Source organism: Rhinopithecus bieti, unplaced genomic scaffold (assembly GCF_001698545.2).
Source record: "Rhinopithecus bieti isolate Rb0 unplaced genomic scaffold, ASM169854v2 scaffold_5002, whole genome shotgun sequence".
In the NCBI taxonomy this organism is placed as follows: domain Eukaryota; kingdom Metazoa; phylum Chordata; class Mammalia; order Primates; family Cercopithecidae; genus Rhinopithecus; species Rhinopithecus bieti.
Genome location: NW_016804830.1, coordinates 1,108,702 through 1,114,701, shown reverse-complemented (window position 1 = coordinate 1,114,701; position 6,000 = coordinate 1,108,702). Strand labels below are relative to the sequence as shown.

General features: G+C 45.1%; 1 long non-coding RNA gene across 3 annotated transcripts in view; it reads left to right on the top strand.

Annotated features, from left to right (window-relative positions):
- LOC108528614 (uncharacterized) overlaps positions 1-6,000 on the top strand; it is a 117,724-nt gene that overhangs the window by 27,361 nt on the left and 84,363 nt on the right. The gene's annotated exons all lie outside the window — the stretch shown is intronic.

The window sequence follows — 6,000 nt, the reverse complement described above, 5'->3', positions numbered from 1 at the left end:
TATAAAAGAAACCCTAAAACAGCAGCCGGGGCCTCTCTCTTTACCTGCCATTGTATAAAGCGGAGAGGTCCGGGTTCGAACTCATAATAAAGCAACCCCGGCTATTTGGCTTTGACTCTGGACTCTGGTGGTCACTTACTGGGGTCTCGCAACTTCGGGCACAACAATATAAAGTATATTCTATATATAGAACTATTTCTTGATTTTTTCAGTGTTAAGTATGATCTATTGACTTTTTTTTTTTTTTTTTGAGATGGAGTTTCTCTCTTATCATCTAGGCTGGAGTGCGGTAGCATGATCTAGCTGACTGCAACCTACACCTCCCGGGTTCAAGTGGTTCTCCTGCCTCAGCCTCCTGAGTAGCTGGGATTACAGGCATCTGCCACCGCACCCAGCTAATTTTGTATTTTTAGTAAAGATGGGGGTTTCACCACGTTGGCCAGGCTGGTCTTGAACACCTGACCTCAGGTGATCCACCTGCCTTGGCCTCTCAAAATGCTGGGATTACAGGTGTGAACCACCGCACCCGGCCTCTATTGACTTTCAACTATTGGAACTATTGGAACATATAGCTTTCTTATATGCCCATTTTCTCCTTCACCAAATACGTACACTTTATCTTTTCCTATCCTCCAATACATCATCATCATCATAATTTTTGGTTAAAATCGCTATTTAATGTTACCTTATTTCATTCATACTGCTATGACAAAATACCACAGACTGGGCAGCTTATAAACAACAGAAATTTATTTCTCAGAGTTCTAGAGGCTGGGAAGTCTAAGCTCTAGGTGCCGCAGACTTAGTATCTGTTGAAGGCCCACTTTCTAATTTATAGACAGCATGTTCTTGCTGTGGCCTCATGTAGTGGAAGGATCTCTGTGGGGCCTCTTTTACAAGGAGACTAATCTCTTTCATTAGGGGTTCACTCTGATGACCTAATCACCTCCCAAAGAGTCCACCTCCAAATCTCACCTTGGGGGTTAGGATTTCAAAAGATGAATTTTGAATTTTGGGTGATACAAACATTCAGACCATAGCAAATGTTTATCAGTATGACTATATAAATATTATCCACAGTAAATCCATCTAACCTGTTATGAGCATTCTTTTCTCTTCCCTCTGGAGTTAAATATTTGCCATCTTTTTTTTGGGTTGTGTTGAAAATTTAAAATATTTAAAAATATTTAAAGTAAATTATAAATTTACAAGAAATTGCATAAATAGTACAGACAGGTCTTGTCTGTACCCTTAGGGTACAGAGGTTAGAGGCCTCATGTACCCTTCACCCAGTTTCCCCCAATGGTAACATTTTGTATAATTGGAGTACAGTATCAACACTGGAAATTGATACTGGTAAAATCCACAGACCTTATTTAGATTTCCCCAGTCCTCTCTGTTTTAACACTAAATGTATCTTGAAGTCACCACTTCTGTCTATCTTAACCACTGCAACTTTTGTCAAAGTTGCTATCATCTATTTTAGGACCACGGCAATATCCTCCTGATTTCTTCTTGAACTGTTACTCTCCTTTATGTTTCTACAGAGCAGCAAGAGGGATCTTCTAAAAATATGACCAGATCACATCCTTGAACACTTCCCTGTTACCCTTACAATAAAATTCAAATTCTTCACCATGACCTCCAAGGCTCCTGTTGAATCCGGCTCTTGTCTGCCTCTTCAGTAACACCATGGACCATTCCTTGATGTTCCCTCCATCTAGCTGTACTTCCTGCAGCTCTTCCAATGGTTGGCTTGCTCTCACCTTTGAAGTCTCAGCTCAAAGAACACTCCCTTGGGCTCTCCCTCATCATCCTAACTAATAGGTCACTTAGGATTGTCATTATTTTTTAGAGACAAAGTCTCACTATGTCACCCAGGCTGGCCTCAAACTCCTGGGCTCAAGCAATCCTTCCACCTTGGCCTCTCAAAGTTCTAGGATTACAGGCGTGAACCACTGTGCCTGGCCATGTCACTTATTATTCTTTATTGTCTTCTATATATAAATGATCCCAATCTATAATTATTTGATTTATTGATTGGTTTACTTGCTTAATGTCCATTTTCCATACTAGAATATAAATGTTATAGGACAAGAGGTTGTCTGTGCCATCCACTGTTCTGTTCTCATTACCCCACACAAGGCCTGGCATGGAGTGTGCACCTAATAAATGTTTGAATAAATATTGACTGGATCAGGGATTCTTTGGATGGGCCTGTGCGCTCTAAGAGCTGTTATATCCACCAGCAGTTGTGTATTAACCTAGAGACGGGCTAAGGCCTGTCCTCAGACTGAACCCACGATGGCTTCCTCTCCCTTTTCCCTTATTTTGCAGAGTATAGAAGAAATAACATAAAATTTCTTTTTTTGCAATTAGTTTACAAAATAGTAGAGACTGCTTTTTGCCCTCTTACTCATGACTTCTCCTCTGGGAAGCCACTTTTGCCTGGCAAAAGGGCCCTACATATGTGTTCCCATAGCACTTTGATAAGGTGTAATTTATATTCAGTGAAATTCACCTATTTTAAGTGCACAGTTTGATGAGTTTTGATAAAGGTAACCACCCCAAAGAGTTTCCTGGTACCTTGGCTTATTCTATTTATTTAATATTGTGATAAAATACACTGAATATAAAATTTACCATCTCAGTCACCTTTAAGTGTACGATTCAGGCTGGGTGTGGTGGCTTACACCTGCAATCCCAGCACTTTGGGAGGCTGAGGGGGAGGATCACTTCAGCCCAGGAGTTTGAAACCAGCCTGGGCAACATAGTAAAACCCCATCTCTATTTTTTAAAAAGTGTATGGTTCAGTGGCATTATGTACATTCTCAATGTCGTGCTACCATCGCCACCACCCATCCATGGAACTGTTTTCATCTTGCAAAACCAAAACTCTGTGCCCATTAAACAATAACTCCCCATTCCCTCTCCCCACAGCCCCTGGCAACCCATTCTATTTTCTGTTTCTATTAATTTGACCTTTGACTTTTTAAAAAAAGTTGTGGTTAAAAAGTCATAACTTACTATCTTAACCATTGTTAAGTGTACAGTTCAGCAGTGTTAAGTAGCAGCTTTTTTTTTTTTTGTTTTTTGAAGACAGGGTCTTATTCTGTCACCCTGGATTGCGGTGGTATGATCTTGGTCACTGAAGCCTCAACCTTCCAGGCTCAATTGATCCTCCCACCTCAGCCACCCAAGTAGCTGGGAATACAGGCGGGTGCCATCATGCCCAGCTAATTTTTGTATTTTTTTGTAGAGATGGGGTTTTGCCACCTTGCCCAGGCTGATTTTGAACTCCTGGGCTCAAGGAATCCACCTGCCTCAGCCTCCCAAAGTGCTGAGATTACAGGCGTCAGCCACTGTGCCTGGCCTGCAGATTATTTTTAAGGTAGTTTTAGGTTTAGTTAGTGATGAATGCAGAAAAGCCCCAATAACAGTCGCTTAAAAAAGGTTGTCCATGGCTGCCGTGACAGCTCCACCATCACCAGGGACTCAGGCTTCTATTTTGTGCTTTGTCATTTGCAACACACAAATTCTATCTATCTTATAGTCCAAAACAGCTGTTTCAGTTCCAGCCATCACCTCCACATTCCAGCTAGCATAAGGCGAAAGTGGGGAGAAGGGCACACTTTCTCTCTTCTAGAGCCCTTCATAGAAATTACACATACTATTTTGTGCTTATATCCCATTGGACAGAACTTAATCACATAGGCCCATCTCACTGCAGTGGAACTGGGAAATAGAGTCTTTCTTTTGGATCACACGTTTCAGTTCTAGTTTATGGGTCCCATTGCTGAGAAGTAAGAAGATAATGCATGTTGGGGAACCTGCACTGGTGTCTTCCACAACTTCCCTTCCTCATAGTAGGGAGGGAAGGGACCCCTTCAGTCAGGGGCTTGTGTCTTTTATAGCTTAGCACAGAGCCAGGTGCATTTAGGTGCTTAATGTTTGTTGTACAAATATATGATTACAGCCCAACCAGCTTATTGTTGGTTTTTAAGAATTACTGTTTTTATTATTTTTTTGAGACAAGGTCTCGCAGTGTTGCTTAGGATGGCCTCAAACTTCTGGGCTCAAGGGGGCCTCCCAGCTCAGCTTCTCAAGAAGTTGGGATTACAGGTGCCTGCCACCACATCAAGCTCTAATACTTTTTTTTTTTTTTGAGACTGAATCTCACTCTGCCACCCAGGCTGGCGTGTAGTGGCTCACTACAACCTCTACCTCCTGGGTCAAGCGATTTTCCTGCCTCAGCCTCCCAAGTAGCTGGGATTACAGGCGTGTGCCACCACACCCAGCTAATATTTGTTTGTTTATTTATTTATTTATTTTTTAGTAGAGACAGGGTTTCTCCATGTTGGCCAGGATGGTCTCAAACTGTTGACCTCAAGTGATCCACCTGCCTTGGCCTCCCAAAGTGCTGGGATTACAGGCGTGAGCTACCATACCCTAATTTTAAGACTTACTGAAGTGAAGCCCTAAAGGGGGAAGAGACTAGAGTCCTCTAGTCCATGTTGTCACCAAATTCAGGAAACTGCTTTACTGCATACTTGGCAGGTGGCCTCCACCTGGCCACGCCCGCTGCCAGGCACTCCCCGCCTGCACTGCTGGGCACCTCCAGCCATCACAGCCCCTTCCTGGTGCAGAGTCATACTTGGCCTCCATGGAGCTGCTGCACTGGTCCTGCACCACCCTCCATATGATGTGTCTACATCCACAGGTCCCACTGACCCCAGCTCTTCCTTGTGCTGGGCAAAGATGCCTCCTATGGGTCTGCATAGGACATGTTTCTCCTTGAGTGTGTTGGGGACATTCCAGGCCTGAGAGTGTCCTGAGGCTGAGAGCCCCTGTTGAGCAGAAGAGAGCCGATGGCCCTCTTGCCTGGCCAGGACTCTCCGAAGGACTGCAGCTCCAACATTTTCTCACCAGTGAATGAGATGATTTACTCTTGACTTGGGATTTCTTTCTTTCACATGTAAAGACACCTTCACAGCACCAAAGCTGCAGATTCAGAGAGGGACATCAGGTTGAGGAGGCGGGAGGGATGTGTGTCACAGGTCCCTGGATGCTGTGTAGATTTCTTCGTTGGCCAGTGAAAGTCCCCACATCTCACGGAGATCCCCATTCCCTTCCCGAGGAAGCCTCTAGATGTCAGAGATGCAGACATTGCACGTCTCAGTGGACAATCCAGTCCAGAAATGGGGGTGCAGAGAGGGGCTTCTGTTGCTCTTGAGCGGGAATTCCACAGCCCTAGGTATGGACTTAGGTGCTGAAGGGGGACCCAGGAGAGAGGTGAGGACTGGCGAGGGAGTGGATGGGGAGGGGTTTGGGGCATGTGCACAGGAACCAGGGCTGGCCCCAGCCCTCTATAATTACCTGAGTTACCACAGACACTCCACAACCTCCACAAGGCCTGCTGACTTGACCACAGAGGGACCCACGGCTGTCGCAGACTGTGGCTGAAAGTCTGCGGGCTGCCAGTCCTCGGCATGGTCATTCCGGATAGGTTTATTTTATTTTTTATTTTTTTGATACAGAGTCTCACTCTGTCACCCAGGCTGGAGTGCAGTGGCACAATCTTGGCTTACTGCAACCTCCGCCTCCTGGGTTCAAGTGATTCTCCTGCCTCAGACTCCTGAGTAGCTGGGATTACAGGTGCACGCCACCATGCCTGGCTAATTTTTGTGTTTTTAGTAGAGATAGAGATGGGGTTTCGAAGCTAGTCTGGAACTCCTGACCTCAAGCGATCCACCTTCTCCAAAAGTGCTGGGATTACAGGCTGAGCCACCGCGCCCAGCTCTGGGTAGGTTTGTGTTGTGAGGCCTGATGCTCTGTTCTTCTCTTCTTTCCTGAAGTCCGTGGCCCTCTGGTGGCCTCTGTGGCTTCTTGAGCTAACCTTATCCACTGTGGGCCTCAGGTTCTGCTCCCCTAAACATGGCTGCAGAGGGTAACACCATCTCCCAGCACCCTTCTAAGAGTGTGGCTGCTAAACTCTTCAGG